This window comes from Scyliorhinus canicula, unplaced genomic scaffold, assembly GCF_902713615.1.
Source record: "Scyliorhinus canicula unplaced genomic scaffold, sScyCan1.1, whole genome shotgun sequence".
Classification (NCBI taxonomy): Eukaryota; Metazoa; Chordata; class Chondrichthyes; order Carcharhiniformes; family Scyliorhinidae; genus Scyliorhinus; species Scyliorhinus canicula.
The window spans coordinates 7,548-26,347 of NW_024056020.1; the positions used below are offsets into that span (position 1 = coordinate 7,548).

General features: G+C 47.0%; 1 long non-coding RNA gene across 2 annotated transcripts; it reads right to left on the reverse strand.

Annotated features, from left to right (window-relative positions):
* Positions 1–6,562: 6,562 nt before the first annotated feature.
* LOC119961638 lies at positions 6,563–10,184 on the reverse strand. Of its 2 annotated transcripts, none has more exons than XR_005459698.1 (2): positions 9,907–10,184; positions 6,563–6,958 (listed from the first exon to the last, which is right to left on the reverse strand). It is a non-coding gene; the product is annotated as an uncharacterized LOC119961638 (long non-coding RNA). The 2 variants fall into 2 exon arrangements; XR_005459697.1 differs by lacking the exon at positions 9,907–10,184 and adding an exon at positions 8,727–8,807.
* Positions 10,185–18,800: the final 8,616 nt, after the last annotated feature.

Here is an 18,800-nt window from a genome sequence, read left to right on the forward strand (position 1 = left end):
ACTTCCTCAGGAAACTAAGGAAATTTGGCATGTCCACATTAACCCTTACCAACTTTTACAGATGCACTATAGAGAGCATCCTCTCGGGCTGCATCACAGCCTGGTATGGCAACTGCTCGGCCCAGGACCGCAAGGAACTTCAGAGAGTCGTGAATACCGCCCAGTCCATCACACGAACCTGCCTCCCATCCACTGATTCCATCTACACGTCCCGCTGCCGGGGGAAAGCAGGCAGCATAATCAAGGATCCCTCCCACCTGGCTTACTCACTTTTCCAACTTCTTCCATCGGGCAGGAGATTCAGAAGTCTGAGAACACGGACGAACAGACTCAAAAACAGCTTCTTCCCCACTGTCACCAGACTCCTAAATGACCCTTTTATGGACTGTCCTCATTAACACTACACCCATGTCTGCTTCATCCGATGCCAATGCTTATGTAGTACATTGTATATATTGTGTTGCCCAATTATGTATTCTCATGTATTTTCTTGAATTCTGTTCAATTCCCTTTTCTTCCCATGTACTGAATGATCTGTTGAGCTGCTTGCAGAAAAATACTTTTCACTGTACCTCGGTACACGTGACAATAAACAAATCCAATCCAATCCAATGTACTTTGCACCAAATGGGCATCGAATAACCTTATGTACATTAACGAGATGGTTGCAACAGCACTAAATTCAATGTGTGTAGATTTGGGATTGAGTGAGTCAGGTGTGAAGAGGTCTTGTTGAGAAAGGTGGATTGTCCTGGGGAAGCCTTTCCTGCCACATTCCAATAAAGATGGCGCCCGTTAACCCGAGCCCAACATGAGGAGCTGCAGCTCCGCTCGGTACAAACTGGGTGCAGTAAACTCTTTTCCGAGGTTTGCGGCTCACAACAGTTTTACACAACGTTTCCGCCCACCCCCGCCACATCTCGCTCCCTCCATATTGTTAAATGTCTCTCACCAATTCCAGATCTGAAAAACACCCCATTCAGCATCGCCATTATCCACACTGCGCATGCTTCAATCACAGCCTGACCCCGCCCCTCATTCACTCCGATTGGTTGGAGGACCAACCACCCTCACTCGATCCTCAAGTCCCGCCTCCGCTTTCTATTGGTCCGGAGCTGCCGTCAATCACCCGGGCATTGTGACGGTAACAGATGGTGAGAGCGGCCATTGGCTCAGGCTGACTGGCTGATTGTTCCTGTCTCAGCCCCTCCCCCTCCCTGCTGCCCTCTGTCCTCCCGCCCCTCTGCCTGAGGTGGGACCACCTGGTACTGCTGACCCTGCCCTCTGACCTCCCACCCCTCTTCCTGAGGTGGGACCACCTGGGACTGCAGACCCTGCCCTCTGACCTCCCACCCCTCTGCCTGTGGGAGTGGGACCACCTGGGAATGCAGACCCTGCCCTCTGTCCTCCCGCCCCTCTGCCTGAGGTGGGAGTGGGACCATCTGGGACTGCAGACTCTGCCCTCTGTCCTCCCACCCCTCTGCCTGAGGTGGGACCACCTGGGACTGCAGAACCTGCCCCTGTCCTCCCACCCCTCTGCCTGAGGTGGGACCACCTGAGACTGCAGACCCTGCCCTCTGACCTCCCGCCCCTTTGCCTGAGGTGGGACCACCTGGGACTGCAGACCCTGCCCTCTGACCTCCCGCCCCTCTGCCTGAGGTGGGACCACCTGGGACTGCAGACCCTGCCCTCTGACCTCCCATCCCTCTGCCTGAGGTGGGACCACCTGGGACTGCAGACCCTGCCCTCTGACCTCCCGCCCCTCTGCCTGAGGTGGGACCACCTGGGGCCTGTTGCTGCCCCCCTCCTGGGGTGAAGACTCTGTCCTCCTGCCCCTCTGCCCGGGGTGGGAGTGGGACCATCTGGGACTGCAGACCCTGCCCTCTGTCCTCCTGCCCCTCTGCCTGAGGTGTCTCTTGACCAGGAGAAGGCGTTTGACAGGGTGGGGCACGAGTATTTGCTCAGGACTCTGCGAGCTTTCGGGTTCGGGACGCACTTTGTCGCCCGGATCCGATTACTATACGCCGCCTCGGAGTGTCTGATTAAGGTTAACGGGTCCCTGACGGCGCCCCTTCGCTTTGGGAGAGGAGTGAGTCAGGGCTGCCCCCTGTCCGGCCAACTTTATTCTCTCTGCGTGGAGCCTTTCCTGCGCCTCCTGCGGGGGAGGTTGTCGGGGCTGGTTCTGCACGAACTGGGCATGGCGGTGGTCCTTTCGGCTGACGCTGATGTCGTGCTCCTCATGCCAGTGCCCCACAACCCCAGCCGCCTTGTGAAAATACCCTCCTTTTCGCACCACGCGGAGGGGTTTCCTGTACGGCCTGCAATTGCACACTTTCCACCTCCTTAAAAAAAAATAATTGTAGAGTACCCAATTCATTTTTATTCCAATTAAGGGGCAATTTAGTGTGTTCAATCCACCTAACTTTCTCATCTTTGGGTTGTGGAGGCGAAATCCGCGCAAACACGGAGAGATACTTTCCACCTCCTTGCCCTCGCCCACCGTCTGGACACGCCTTGGCGTGCCGTGTTGCCGTCGGGCGGTGGAGGTCCCTCGATACACACGTCCTCCCCATAAAACTTGGGGACCTGGGGTGGAGGCTGTTGCACTGGGCAGTGCCGTTCAACCGGAGTATATCCTGCATCCGGACTTAGTCTGGCGCGATACCCGGTGTGAAAACTAAGTAAAGTTAAGCCACCACACGGCCTCCCCAGAGACCTGTCACTTTTGCAGCCTGGTGGAGACCGTGAAGCACGTGTATGTTGTCTATCCTCGGCTGCACTTCCTTTTTGCTTTCCTGACAATGTTGTTGTTAGAATTTTGTTTGCCCTTCAGCCCCACGCTCCTGATCTACGGACATCCGGTGCGGAGGGAGGCGGGGAAGGCGGAGAACCTCCTTGTGAACCTGCTCCTGGGCCTGGCCAAACTTGCCATTAATAGGTCCAAGCAGCGAGCGACCAAGGGGGTCGGCCGACCTGACTGTCTGCCCCTCTTCCGCAGCCTTGTTCACGGGCCGGGTGTCCCTGGAGCGTGCGGTGTCCACGGGCTCACTCGAGGCCTTCCGTGCTTGGTGGGAGCCGCAGGGTTTGGGCTGCCTTATAGACCCTGATTTTCACACTTTGATTTGATGGGTTTTGTTAAGTTTCCGTTTCCTTTCCAGTTCCTTTTGGGCTGTGCTCCATTCGCTGTTTGGGAGCAGCCCCCTTTGTTTTGTCCATCTGTTAATTTTTGTTCCTTTACTTATTTTTCACACCGTGTATCATGCCAGACTAAGTGGCGGATGCAGAATATACTCCTGCTGCGTGTAGATAAACACAGCAGGTCATCACTCACAAAACTCAAAACACAAAATAAAAAAGTTATAATTATCTGCCTTTATCATATGGCAGTCGTTAAACCCTATAAAACCACAGGGTCTCAGACAATAATAGTGAAGATGGGGCCCAGAGGATAACCAGCAAAGGATTCACTCACTTTGAGAGTAACAAACACAGTTACAATAATAAGTCAGGCTGCAGTGTGTGAGTGAACACACCATTGGATCCAATGTAATGATAATACACTCAGTATCCAGAGAACCATAACTAAATTTGGTTTTCATATAATAGTGAGTTAGTCATGGTTTGTTGACAACATAATATAATCCACTTCTGGTGTGTGTTACTCTGTCACTATTAGACCATAAACTTAAAAAAAAATTAGAGTTCCAAATTCATTTTTTTCCAATTAAGGGGCAATTTAGCTTGGTCAATCCACCTACCACTACTGGGTTGTGGGAGTGAGACCCACGCAGACACAGGGAGAATGTGTCAACTCCACACGGACAGTGGGCCGGGATCGAACCCAGGACCTCGGCACCATGAGGCAGCAGTGCTAAGCACTGTGTCACCGTGCTGCCCCCTTTATTAGACAATAACCTGCCTTTTATTCCAAGTCTGGTGTATGTTGCCACTGCAGGTCCTGGGCTGATTGGAGTCTGGTATCATAAACAGAGTCTGGTTCCAGTGCCTCTGAGGTCATTTCAACGGCAGGTAAGCTGATGTTAATGGAGACAAAAGGCCCAATAAACATCCAATTGTAATAGGAGGACAAGGTGTAAGGAAGCAATGATATTTTGAGGTTTCTGTGTTGTGGTGAGTGTAACAGAGAGGTGTGTGATAAAATAGGAATGGAAACATGACAGAGACACGTGTGACTGACTCCACCTGACTGAGAGCTGTTATACCCAAGGGGACAGCAATGAGGACTTGGGGAACTCCAGAGATTTCTGATATCTGAGGTACATCTGTTAGAGGAACTGAAAATATTCAGATCCTTCTCATAGTTCTCGAGTTACAGTCACACAGGAAATGGTTCTGACAGCTCATCAAAACCAAAGTTTTAATCTCTTTGAGACACATTGTGATTGAAAAGATTGAATGTTAAAACATCAGTTTGAGGAAAATTCAGACTGTCATAAAGATGAGTGAACTGTCCAATTAACCCCATTCACCATAACTCTGCCAGTTTACCCTCTGCAAGTGTTTCTCCAATTCCCTTTGAAAGTTCCTGTGAAATCTGCTTCCAGCAGCCTGTCAGTGTGAATTCCAGATCACATCACATCACTGTGTAAAAACCATTCTCCTCATCACCCCCTTGGGTCCTGTTGTCAAATATCTTAAATCTCTGTGTCCTCTGGTTACAAACCCTCCTGCTCTTGGGAAACAGTTTCTCCCCATCGACACTATCACAAATCCTTCCTCATTTTAAACAGCTCTATTAAATCTCCCCTTCACCTTCCCTGATCTCAGAGGGACAATCCCGATTTACCCTGTGCTGAAGAGTCACAAGGCAGCATGGTAGCATAGTGGTTAGAATAATTGCTTCACAGCTCGAGGTGGAGCTCCAGGTTAGGTGGATTGGCCAGGCTAAATTGCCCTTAATGCCCAAAATTGCCCTTAGTGTTGGGTGGGGTTACTGGGTTATGGGGATAACCCAGTAACCCAGTCAGTTATGGAGGTGTGGGCTTGGGTAGGGTGGTCTTTCCAAGAGACTTGATGGGCTGAATGGCCTCCTCCTGCATTGTAAAGCCTATGATTTCTAAGGACTCAAAATGTTAACTCTGCTTCTCTCTGTGCCGATGCTGCCAGAACGGCTGAGTTTTTCCAACATACAAAAAAAGTTTTCCCAACATTTTCTGTTTTTCTCCCTTTTTTTCCTTCTTCAATCTATCACAAACACTTATTGATTTGAACACCACAATTGGATAGGAACAGACAGAGATCAAGACAGATACAGAGGAAAGAAGAGAGATTTTTAAAAACCAGAAAGGTGAGGTGGTGCGACATAAAAGCTGAGAAATAGAGGAAACAAGTAACACAGAAAGAATGATATAAAATATAAGGGAGCAGGTTATCAGCTCCCAGCTACAGAGAGCAGAGGGAACTCAGTGACTGATTCACAGACACAGCTGGTTCTGTCCGGGAATGGAGACTCTGAACAGAAATAACCGGCTCATTTGTAAATGTCACCACAATGTGATCTGTGTGACTCTGCCCTGACTCTGTGGACAGATATAGGCCGCACTGACAGATGTTCTCACCAGATTGTGGTCCCTGGATTTATTTTCTGCTCAGAAGTGAGATGTGCGGTTTGGAACCGGCAGCAGAGAAACAGGAAGTTGTGTTACCTGAGAATGAAACAGCAGGCGTCAGTTTCATGTTATCACCGTGAACAGTCTTCCTGCCTGTGAGGGTGAACTCACTCTGACAGCATCAAGAACACCCACACAGATTGCTGCCACTCTCAGCATTACATTCACCTCACTTCCCATTTTATACTTCAAAATATGAGGTTATTTAGATTTTTAACATATTCACTGAGTTGGAAGATGGACTGAGGATTATCACAGGGAGAAATAAGGGGACATTATACAAAATTAAATTTTCCTCAAAAGAGATTTAAAGTTAGTTAGGGCCAATCGGTGAGAGAGAAAGGATTGAGTCTCCATAAATGAGATGTTGGAGAGGTTCAGTGTGTTCTGTGCTTCTTCAGAGAGAGAAATTAAGTGAGTTTAGGCGCTCTGTGAAATGAGTGAGTGTGAGAGCGGAGAGAAGTGAGAATCTGAGAGAGAAGAGAGATGTCTAGTGAATGAGAGACAGGAGAGCAGGTTCACATACCCGAGGATCATTGAGAATGATCAGAATAAGGAGATCACCCAGAAAACAGCCAAGCGGCATCTTCAGCTGAACACATCACTCAGTCTTAAAGGGACAGTCTGGGCTCTGACACTGCTCAGCCCCCAGTAAAAGGGGCAGACACAGCTTCACCCTTTTCTCTGTTATGTTTCTGATTGTTAAAGGCCCGTAGGGCTGAGGTTTATTTTAAAGGACAGAATGTGGGAAGCACATATCAATAAAACTGGGAATTCTTGTACACACGCTGCAGCTCCTTCTTTATCCAGGAATGAAACTGTTGTCTAATTGTTGCAGCAGTAAACAGCTGCTATTTTAATGCAGACTTCAACCAATCTATTTTAAGAAGGTTTCTATTCAATTAATTCATTGTGACTGTCACACAAACACATTTTCAGTCTGGAACCAGCTGTTTTAATTCAATCAAGAACATCACAGTTTTACACCAATCTCAGATTTGACAGCACGTTTCCAGCATTCACCATTGTTCTTCCTGACTCTAAACACAGTTGTAAAGGAGCTTCTGTTCTGTGTCTATGAGCTCTCAGATATGGAAGAGAATGATTGGGACACATTTCTTACACACCTCAGGATTAACCCACACGGGCACTTTGCTGTCAGTGAAGAGAGATGAGAAAGACCAAAGTATTGTTTGTCCCTCTCAGTGTGACACTGAAGGACTGTGTCCAGGCTGAAGTTCTGTTCCTACCGTGTGATCCTCCCCCAGATTGTCCCTTCTGAGCACCAGACAGGTGATATTCAACACTCAGGTGGGAAAGACAAAAATCTGCAACAACGTTTCAAACACATTTATTCAGAATAATAAACCTCATCAGCAGATTAAGACAGTCAGAGTGAACATTACTCAGTCCTGTACATGATTAACAGCATCAATAAGGGTATAATCTAAACCTTGTTGTTTCTTGTGAACTCGCTGGTGTGTTAGCAGGTGGGATGAGTGAGTAAACCCCTTTCCACAGACATTACAGTTGAATGGCCGCACCCCAGTGTGAACTCGATGGTGTTTCAGAAGATGAGATAAATGAGAAAATTCCTTCCCACATTTGGAGCAAGTGAACGGCCTCTCCCCAGTGTGAACTCTCTGGTGTGTCAGCAGGTTGGATGATTGACTGAATCCCTTCCCACACACAGAGCAGGTGAACAGCCTCTCACCAGTGTGAACTCGCTGGTGATTCAAGAGGTTGGATGAACGAGTGAATCCCTTCCCACACTGAGCAAGTGAACGGCCTCTCCTCATTGTGAACCTGCTGATGTGTCAGAATGTTGTATGAACGTGTGAATCCCTTCCCACATTCAGAGCAGGTGAACAGTCTATCCCCTGTATGAAGCTGCTGGTGTATCAGAAGGTTGGATGAATTAATGAATCCTTTCCCACACACAGAGCAGGTGAATGGTCTCTCCCCAATGTGAGCATATTGGTGTGTTAGTAAATCCTTTTTGTTTTTAAAGCTCTTCTCACAGTCAGGACAGTTTAAAAATTTGTTATCAGAGTGAACAAGTTGATGTTCATTTCATTTTCATGTGTCTGAAGGTGGGATGACTGAATTAATCATTTCCCACACAGGGAGCAGGAGAACGGTCTCTCACCTGTGTGAATATGTTGATATGTCAGCAGATCCTTTTTACATTTAAAACTCTTCTCACAGTCAGGACATGTAAATGGTCTCTTATCAGTGTGAACAAGTTGATGAGTAACAATGTGGGATGACCGAGTGAATCACGTTCCACACACAGGGCAGGTGAATGGCCTCTCCTCAGTGTGGACTCGCTGGTGTGTCAGAAGGTTGTCTGAATGGGTGAATCCCTTCCCACAAATGGAGCAGATGAACGGCCTCTCCCCAGTGTGACCACGACAATGAACTTCCAGTTGTGATGGGTAACTGAATCCCTTCCCACAGTCCGCACATTTCCACAGTTTCTCCATGGGGAGGGGTCTTAATGTCTCTCCCGGTTGAAGCTTTGTCCACACACAAATAAGCGTTTAATTTCTCCCTGCAGTGAATGACATGATACTTTTTTTGAGGCTGTGTAACTGGTTAAAACTGTCTCCACAGCCAGTGGACTGGAAAACTATCATTGGGGGTGGGTCTCGGTACTTTTGCAGTCACACTGCTGAAACAGAACAAACACTTCCCCTTCCAAATTCAAAGCCTGAAGATATTGAGCTCTTAATGAATTGAGTGATTTCGATATGATGTTTGGTTTGAGTTTTCTGTCGGCGAATTCTCCACTTCCAGTATCCAGTAAAAGGTGTTTATAAAAGCCACCACTGTCAGTCCAGGATAGAAATTCTGAACAGACTATTCTATTTTCTCTGGAACATTTTTTCCTCTCTTATTCCCTCAAAGCTGTAAATCCTGGTCCCACACACTCTCCCTCCTCACTGGGCTGAAATCCAAACCCATCTCACCATTTCTTTCCTCCACTCCCAGTTTTCTCCCTCCCTCTCCTCTGCCTGGGTTCAGTTCTCCAGCTCCTGTCTGCAGACTGACAATAAAACCAATGGGTCTTATTGGGGGGGGTTGGGTTCTCACCATTATCCCCGCTCGCGGCGGCTCTCATTCAGCCTCTGGGAGCCGCACTCACTCTCACTGCGGCTGCGCTCAGCCCGGAGCAGCACCGCGCATGAGAGGCGCCTTCCGGGGGCGGAGCATTCTGACGCCTGCGCGTTCTGGCTCCTGTCATGGAGATGGGGCGTATTCGTCCGCGCCCGGCATTCCGGGTAGCCTTACTAGCCATTATTCCATTACGTTCTTCATGGTGACAGCTTGGTTCCGGCAATTTTGATACAGTTCGGTGCTTGTACCGAATGTGGCGGCCGCATTGATGTTTTTGTCTCTGATCGACCCCTGTTAACGGCTATCATTTGTTTAGGGGGAGATATGCCGCAGGGCGCCTGCGCGGCCGCCATCTTTCTCAACGGAAATGTGCAGCAGAGCGCATGTCCGGGCATCCAGGAACCGGAAGCCGGAAGAGAGAATCTTGTGAATTTTTCTCTTGGACTGCGAGGGAAACTCCTCCAGAAAGAGGAGGATTTACTAACGGGAACTTCAAACCAAACATCACATCATCCTCTGAGTTACTCGAATCATCAGGACCTGAATATCATTGAGAGGTAAAATTGTTTGTTCTGTCTGTGGACAAAGATTTCAGATATCAGAGTGATTGGGAAACTTTCAATGACCATTCCAGGTTAAATTTACGAGTAATTACACCAATCACATTGGTAGCCATGATATGGAGATGCCAGCGTTGGACTGGGGTGAGCACAGTAAGAAGTCTTACAACACGAGGTTAAAGTCCAACAGGTTTGTTTTGAATCCATAGCTTTCGGAGCTCCTTCCGAGGAAGACTGTATGTCAAAGTTCGCCTGTAGTTCCTTCCTCTTTTCTAACGTCACTGGGCACCATCTTCTGCATAACTCTTATCTACCTCCTGCATCTCATCCAGTATCCTCTGTGCTCCCCTGAAACGTGATCACATCACCCCATACCATCGCCTTTCGAACCTCCCAGATAACTGCCTTCTACACCTCATGAATTGGGTACTCTAAATGTATTTTCCTTTTAATTTAAAAAATCCAAAAGCCATCACTGTCAGTCCAGGATAGAAATTCTGAGCAGACAATTCTAGTTTCTCTTGAACTTTTTTCCCAGTCCCCCACACACTCCTTCCTCCCTGGGTTGAAATCCAAACCCATTTCACTATCTGCACCATTTCTTTCCTCCACTCCCAGTTTTCTCCCTCCCTCTCCTCTGCCTGGGTTCAGTTCTCCAGCTCCTGTCTGCAGACTGACAATAAAATCAATGGGTCTGATTGGGGTTTGGGGCTTCCTGCGGGTGTTTGTGAATCCTCCCCGCCCACCTACCAGGGTTTCCTTCCTTCCCAGAGATCAGAGTCCTCATTGATAATTTGAGCCCAAACTGGAACCATGGTAAATTGCCACTTAATTGGGAGAACTTTTTTTTTGTTAAGGTTTGCAGCTCCACGAAGTGTATCCAACTCCTCCCACCCATCTCCTTAACAGGTTGACGCATTTACTTGTCTGCCTAAAAGAATGGTCTCTGGTGGCCCAGCGGTTAGCACTGCTGCCTCATGCCCTGAGATCCCGGGTTTGATCCTGGCCCCACATCACTGTCCCTGTGGACTTAGCACATTCTCCCTGTGTCTGCGTGGGCCTCAGCTCCACAACCCAAAGATGTGCAGGGTAGGTGGCTTTGCCAAGCTAAAGTGCACCTCAATTGGAAAAAAAATCATTGGTTACTCTGAATTTATTTTTAAAAAGGATTGTCTCTTTCCTAATGTTCACAATTAAAGAGGTAGATTCCCCAGGAGATGGCTGACTATTCAGGGCAATTAAATTAACAATGAACAGAGATATGTCTAGTGTTGTTACATTGTACAGATTAGATATATTATTTACCGTTCTGTAATAAAGTAAACGTATTATTATTTCTCGTCTTGGGCAGCACGGTGGCGCAGTGGTTAGCACTGCGGCCTCACGGCGCTGAGGTCGCAGGTTCGATCCCGGCTCTGGGTAACTGTCCGTGTCGAGTTTGCACATTCTCCCCGTGTTTACGTAGGTTTCGCCCCCACAACCCAAAGAAATGCAAGCTAGGTGGATTGGCCATGCTAAATTGCCCCTTAATTGGAAAAAATGAATTGGGTACTCTAAATTTATTTTTAAGAAAATTATTTCTCATCTTGTAATATAAGACTGTAGCTACGTTATAGATTTCAAGTCATCTCTTCCCTCAGAGGGATGTTAATCTTTGGATTTCTCTTCCACAGGGAACAGTTGGGGGTCATTGAATATATTGAAGCACAAGTTATGACAGATATTTTATTGACAATGGAGTTAAGGGTTATGGGGAACAGGTAGGAAAATAGAGTGAAAGCTGAGATGAGGAGGGATCTCTTCACTCGAGGATGTGGTGAAGCTTTGGAATTCTCTACCCTAGAGGAATGTGGAGCCTCAGTCATCAGGTATGTTCAAGACAAATATTGATAGGTTTCTAGATATTGAGGATATGAGATCTTGTGAGAAAATGATGCTGAGGTAGATCGGCCAGGCATCTCATTGAATGGTTGAGCAGACTTGGTGGGCCGAATGGCCTACTCTTGCTCCTATTCTAATCTCTGTGATCTGGTCAGGAAGCAGTGAGCTGAGCTTGGATCTGTCAATCAACATGAATCAGCACATTCAGGAGAATTGGGAGGGTGGATATTAGATACAGCAAAGTGAGAATGGAGGGAGATTGTGTGGGATGGAGATTTACAGCTTTTGGAGAACAAGAGAGGAAATAATGTTCCATAAGAACTAGAACTGTCGGTTTTGAATTTCTATCCTGTACTAACAATGATGACTTTTGTAAATTGTTTTTAAAGGATATTGGAAGAGGTGGAATTATAGATAGAAATCTCAAACGTCACGTCTCAATGTGACAAGCTTACTCGATTCCTTCTGATCTGAATATCATCGGCGCGAAGGAGAAGTGTTTGCCCGATCTGTCGGCTTCAGAAGATTATACATGTGAGCGTGACTGGAAAAGCACCGAGACCCACATACCCGAGTGAGAGTGTTCCAGTGAACTGATTGGAAAGAGCTTCAACCAGATACACAGCCTGAAAAAACATCACACCATTCACAGTGAGGAGAGACAGTGCACATGTTCTGTATGAAGACAAGGCTTCAACTGATTGTCCAATCTGGAGAGACACGAGGAGACCCAAAACATGGAGAAACCGTGGAAATGTGGGGACTGTGGGAAGGGATACAGAGCCCCATCTAAGCTGGAGATTCACCGATGCAGTCACACTGGGGAGGGGCCATTCACCTGTTCTGAGTGTGGAAAGGGATACAGATTCCCATGTGAGCTGAAGATTCATCAACGCAGTCACACTGGGGAGAGGCCGTTCACCTGCTCTCAGTGTGAGGGGGGATTCACTCGGTTATCCAGCCTGAAGAGACACGAGCGAGTTCACACTGGAGATAAGCCATTTACCTGCTCTCAGTGTGGGGAGGGATTCATTGATTTATCCACCCTGCAGAGACACCAGCGAGTTCACACTGGGGTGAGGCCATTCACCTGCTGTGTGTGTGGGCAGGGATTCACTCAGTCATCCAGCCAGCAGAGACACCAGCGAGTTCACACAGGGGAGCGGCCGTTCACATGCTTTCAGTGTGGGAAGGGATTCATTGATTCATCCACCCTGCTGAGACATCAGCAAGTTCACACTGGGGAGAGGCCTTTCACCTGCTTTCAGTGTGGAAAGGGATTCATTAATTCATCTGCCCTGCTGAAACATCAGCGAATTCACACTGGGGAGAGGCCGTTCACGTGTTCTCAGTGTGGGAAGGGATTCATTGATTCATCTGCCCTGCGGCAACATCAGCGAGTTCACACTGGGGAGAGGCCATTCACCTGCTTTCAGTGTGGGAAGGGATTCCGTGATTTATCCAACCTGAGGATCCATCAGCGAATTCACACCGGGGAGAGGCCATTCACCTGCTCTCAGTGTGGGAAGGGATTCACTCAGTCATCCAGCCTCCACACACACCAGCGGTTGCACACTAGGGAGAAGCCATTCACCTGCTCTTAGTGTGGGAAGGGATTTATTGATTCATCCACCCTGCAGAAACATCAGCGAGTTCACACTGGTGAGATGCCATTCACCTGCTCGTAGTGTGGGAAGGGATTACATAGAAACATAGAAAATAGGAGCAGGAAGAGATCATTGGGCCCTTTGCCCCTAGTCCGCCATTCATTATGATCATGACTTATCATTCAACTCCATAGCCTAATCCCGCTTTCCCCTCCATATACTTTGATTCCCTTCGCCCTAAGTGCTATATCTTTTTCCTAAAAACATGCAATGAATTGGCCTCAACTATTTCCTGTGGTAACAAATTCCACAAGCAAAATTCTGAGAACAAAAAAAAACAGACCCCCCCCCCCCCTCCGTAAATACAAAAGAGAAACAATAAATTAACGCCCGAGATTGGCAAAAACAGATATTCAACCCAAAACAAAGAGACACCCCCCCCCCCCCCCCCTGCTGTTGCTGACCTTTTGTTTTTACCGTTCTACCAGGAGATCTAGGAATGGTTGCCATCTCCTGAAAAACCCCTGCACTGACCCCCTTAGGGCAAATTTCACCCTCTCCAATTTAATAAACACCGCCATATCGTTGACCCAGGCCTCCACGTTTGGGGGCCTCGCATCCTTCCACTGAAGAAGAATCCTCTGCCGGGCTACTAGGGACGCAAAGGCCAGAACACCGGCCTCTTTCGCCTCCTGCACTCCCGGCCCAACTGCAACCCCAAATATTGCGAGTCCCCAGCCTGGATTGACCCTGGATCCTACAAGAGATTAGAATCTTAACGGCAGAATGAAAGTAAGCAGTGAGTGAAAGGAAGACTAGGAACAGCGGGCAGATTGTCGGAGGGGGTACAATGGTAGGGGAAAAACAGATCGATGGAAGAAATGAAAATAAGTTGCTGGAAATAAACATGTGGGGAAGGTAGAGGAGACTAATAAGTGACATGGCCTCTCAGCCTAACCATCAGAAGCTGCAGCAAGAGACTGCAGTTGAACATAGCACAGGTCAATTGGCTGCTCCACTCCTGCCTATTTCTGTGGTGTAGTGGTTATCATGGTCATCTAACTCGCGAAAGGGCCTCCATTCAAAACTGGACAGAAACATAGAATGCTTCTCGCTTAGTTTGAACGAAGTTTGGATAACATGCGTTTGTTTCTGCATGTCATCTGAATCCCATGTATTAGATATATATTTGGTCTCCTTGGCCTCTAACCTCATTCGGCGATGTCGGAGGTAGTGAATATTGAAGAAGCAAAGATCAGAAAAAGATGATCCCGTTTTGACACGGTTCGGATATTCTCAGTTTGTTCAGTCCACAACAGAATTTAATGGATTTACGGATGTAGATTAACATTTTTAATCACCATCTGAAACATATTACTGGTAATGTGTGCTCATACAGATAGAGACAAATGATACTCTAACTTAATTAGAGGAAATAGCAGAGATTTAACTAAAACACCTTATTCAAAATCGGGTTTTGTGGCAGAGAAACAGGAAAAGCCATTCAGAGAGATGACGAAATTCAGGCTCAGTGCGGATTTGCTGTCACCCCTCCTTTCTTAGACATAAACTGGATTTAGGCAGCAGAATGTTTCATACCCAGAACAAAGAGGGTCAAATATAATAAACTTAATCTCCTACCTGTGAAGATATTTGATTGTGTTTAAAAACTGACGTGGCCAATCTCAAATGAACTCAACAGAACTTAAATTACCCAGTGACTCGATTTATTTTCTTTGTCAGTTATGTTTGCAATTCAATGTATATTTCAGAGAGTCTCGATTTCAGATGACATAAATGTCAAATAATATCACGTTTTCAGTAATGCAACAAATATTGAGTAAAATTGTTTGATGTTTTTCAAAGGAATGCAAGAATGATATTATTACTGAATGAGAGGAAATATTTCTACATTTCATAATTCATTTGAAATCTAATAAAGTAAACTACTTCAGCAAAGTGATCTCTAGAGGGCTTTGTTAAGCTTTACAAATCTCTCTCTAATAGACAGACTCTGCAAACAGGATGTAGATCAAATGTAATTAGATTCTGTTATCAACTCAGAAATAATGCCAAGTTGCTTCAGCAGCAAAATACACTTTTGTAAATTCAATATGAAACCAACTGCATGATTACATAATGTTTGTATCGTAAACTACACCATCTTCATGTCCAAATCTTCTGGTCATTGGTCCAGGGGAACGTTCTCATTAAATCAAACAGAGCAAGGATTCTGCAGAAACTCGTTTTTCAAAAGCAAATTGGAAGAATAATTGGAATAGAGAAACTTCAAGATCACAGAAAGAGAGAAGGACATTGAGACTAATTGATTTGTTCTTTTTCAATCTATATTTTTATTCGACTTTGATCATTTTTACAGATAGCACAACAGATTTTCCAATTGGCTCATTGTGAATCAGCTGTTTTTCAGTGTACTGGTTATCACGTTCCCCTCGCACACCAAATGTCCCTCATTATTATTATTTGAAACATTATTGATGTTACTCATCTAAATTTGCAGATAAGTTGTATCATTGTTATTTATTGTTCAATAGTTAAATGCATTATCTTATACACACAAAGTTTCAAATGATACCCTGCAAAATACTCTGTGATGGAGAATGGCAGGAATCGCTTTCAGAGTTCACACGCGTTAGTTGTGAATGGTTTTCTAATGTGCTGTGGCATTTTATGATTCAAAAGTCAGATCAATTTCTCCGCCAATTGCCTAATTTTAAGTCAAATTGTACTCCCACAATAGAAGGTTCTTCAGTGCAATAAGGATGCACTGTTTACTATTCTTGGTCAGTGCACAAAGCTGTTCGCTGTTTCTGTAGTGTAGGGATTATCATGTTTGCTGAAAGGCCCTCGGTTTAAACCCGCACAGAAACATTATCAAACCCCATTCATTTCCGTGTGTTGAAAAGTTACATGATTGACATTTTCATTATTCATTTACACCCATCCGGAATTGCCCTTGAATTGGGTTGCTGAGTTAATCTGCCGTGTGGAACCCCGATCCCCGGAGCTTCAGCCTGGTTCTCTGCTTTACTAGTCTAGATGTGGAGATGCCGGCATTGGACTGGGGTGGGCACAGTAAGAAGTCTGACAACACCAGGTTAAAGTCGAACAGGTTTGTGTTGAATCACTAGCTTTCGGAGCACAGCTCCTTCCACAGATGAATGAAGAGGTGGGTTCTACACATATAGACAAATTCAATGATGCAAGATGATACTTTGAATGCGAGTCTTTGCAGGTAATTAAATCTTTACAGGTCCAGATGGTGCAACTGGAGAGAGGGATAATCATAGGTTAAAGATGTGAATTGTCTCAAGCCAGCACAGTTGGTAGGATTTTGCAAGCCCAGGCCAGATTGTGGGGGGCTGAATGTAATGCAACATGAATCCAAGGTCCCGTTTGAGGCTGTAACCATAGAACATTACAGCACAGTACGGGTCCTTCGGCCCTTCATGTTGTGCCGACCTGTGAAACCACTCTAAGCCCATCTACACAATTCCCTTATCATCCATATGTCTATCCAATGACCATTTGAATGCCCTTAGTGTTGGCGAGTCCACTACTGTTGCAGGCAGGGCATTCCACACCCTTACTACTTGGCTATCAGTTTCTGTTTGGCGATACTGCGTTGCCACACATCCTGAAGGCTCCCTACCTGAGCCCACACCTCCACCCTATCCCCATAACCCAGTACCCCACCTAATCTTTTTGGACACCAAGGCAATTTAGCATAGCCAATCCACCTAACCTGCACTCATGTCTGTGCTATCGCTAAGACTTCCCGTTTCCACCTACATTACATTATCCAGCCTCTCTCCTGTGTCTGGGTGCCTGGGGCTGAAACCTCAGTCATGCCTTTGTTACCTCCCAATTCGACAATTCCATTACACACCTGGCTGCTCTCCCACATTCTACCTCTGTAAACTTAAAGCCATCCAAATGTCTGCTACCCATGTCTTAATTCGCAGCAAGTTCCTTTCCCCTAAGATCCTTGTGCTCCGAGACTTGCATTCGCTCCCAGTCAATTCTCACCCTTGTTTTCAAACCCCTCCATGGCCTCGTCTCTCCCTGTGTCTGTCATCTCCTCCAGCCCTACAACCCCCTGAGATATCTGCACAGATCTGATCCTGGACTCTTGTACACCCCCGATTCCAATTACTCCGCCATGGTTTTCAGTTCCCTTGGCCCCAAGCACTGAATTCCGTCCCTAAACCGCCCCGTCTCCACCTCACTGACCTCCTTTCAGACTCTGTAAAACTCACCTCTTTGACCAAGTTTTTGGTCACCTGCCCTAATATCTCCATTTGTGTCTGGGAGTCTCACTTTGTTTTATAATGTTCCTGTGAAGTTGACTGGGATGATTTATGATGTTAAAGGTGTTATATAAATAGAAGTTGTTGACTGTAACCCTGATCTCCTCTTTTACAATATCCCATTGGTTTCACAACAAACTCTATCTCTGATGTTTTGCCCCCTGCGGGTTTGCAGCCTCTATAAAGACGGCTGCCGTTAACTCAGGCCTGTCACCGGGAGCAGGCCGCAGCTGTCACCCCGCTGGATGCAAACCTGGGCCCGGAAACTTCTTAATGGGGTTTGGAGCCTCCACCGGGTTTCAATGAACCCTCCCAGCCGAGTCCAGCATCGGCACTGCGCATGCTCCAGCTCACAATGCTCAGGGAATGATTGACGGAAGCTCTGGACCAATAGGAAGAGAGGGGTGGGCCTGGAGTACCGAGTCGTTGCAGCGGATCCTCCAACCAATCGGAGTGAATGAGGGGCGGGGCTGGGCCTGGTCTCCCACGTGTGCTGGAGCAGGCGCAGTACCGTTGACAACTCGGGATTGAGGCGGTTGGGTGGAAATCGTGAGCCGGTCAAATTCGCTCGGGTAAGTGATGAGGGAGAAATGGAGCCGACGGATGGGTCGGGAGGCTTTATAAACACTCCGTGTAGCCCAAGCCGCGAATACGAAGTTCGGATACGGCAGATAAACCGGCGAAAGCTGCTCGGGCTTTTCCCCGAGACAGGCCCGGGTGGCCGGGCGCATGCGGAAGGAGCGAGAGCCCCGGCTTTGCTCCGCCTCCCATTCACTCTGATTGGTTGGAGGACCAGCCGCTCTCGTTCGGTCTTCCAGCCCCGCCCACTCTTCCCATTGGTCCGAACCCGCCGTCAATCAGTCCCCGGGCATTGTGAGCTGGAGCAAACCCTTCACCATCATTGTCAGCTCCCTGGTTTGCAGCTGCGGAGCTTCTCCCTCCCTCCCGGGAACAGGCCCAGGTTAACGGGCACCATCCTACTTCACACACTGGAGGGTGGTTCACATCACAGGATGGGGGAGGGGGGGATAATGAATAAGAGCTGACACTTTGCACTCAAATCAATGAGGACTCTGATCTCTGGCAAGGAAGGAAACCCTGGCAGGTGGGCGGGGAGGATTCACAAACACCAGCTGGAGGCCCCAAACCCCCAAAAGACCCATTGATTTTATTGTCAGATTGCAGACAGGAGCTGGAGAACTGAACCCAGGCAGAGGAGAGGGAGGGAGAAAACTGAGAGTGGAGGAAAGCAATGGTGAGATGGGTTTGGATTCCAGTGTGTGAAGCAGGGAGGGGGGAGAGTGTGTTGGGACGGGGATTTACAGCTTTGGGGGAACAAGAGATGAAAAAATGTTCCAGAGAAACTAGAATTGCCTGTTCAGAATTTCTATCCTGGACTGACAGTGATGGCTTTTGTAAACTCCTTTTACAGGGGGTTCGGAGAGAATTTACACTCAACAAACTCAATCCAACAGAAAGGTTTGTCCCTTTGCGATTTCTGTCGTTGAGTGACAGTGATGACTTTTGTAAAATGACAGATTACAGCTCTCAGGAAGGAATAAATGGAGTGGGCATTTTTTCTATCGTAAACAAGGAATAAACATTGAGTCATAAATACAAGATAGTTACGAATAAATCAAAGGGGGCAATACTGACACAGGTTTAGAATGT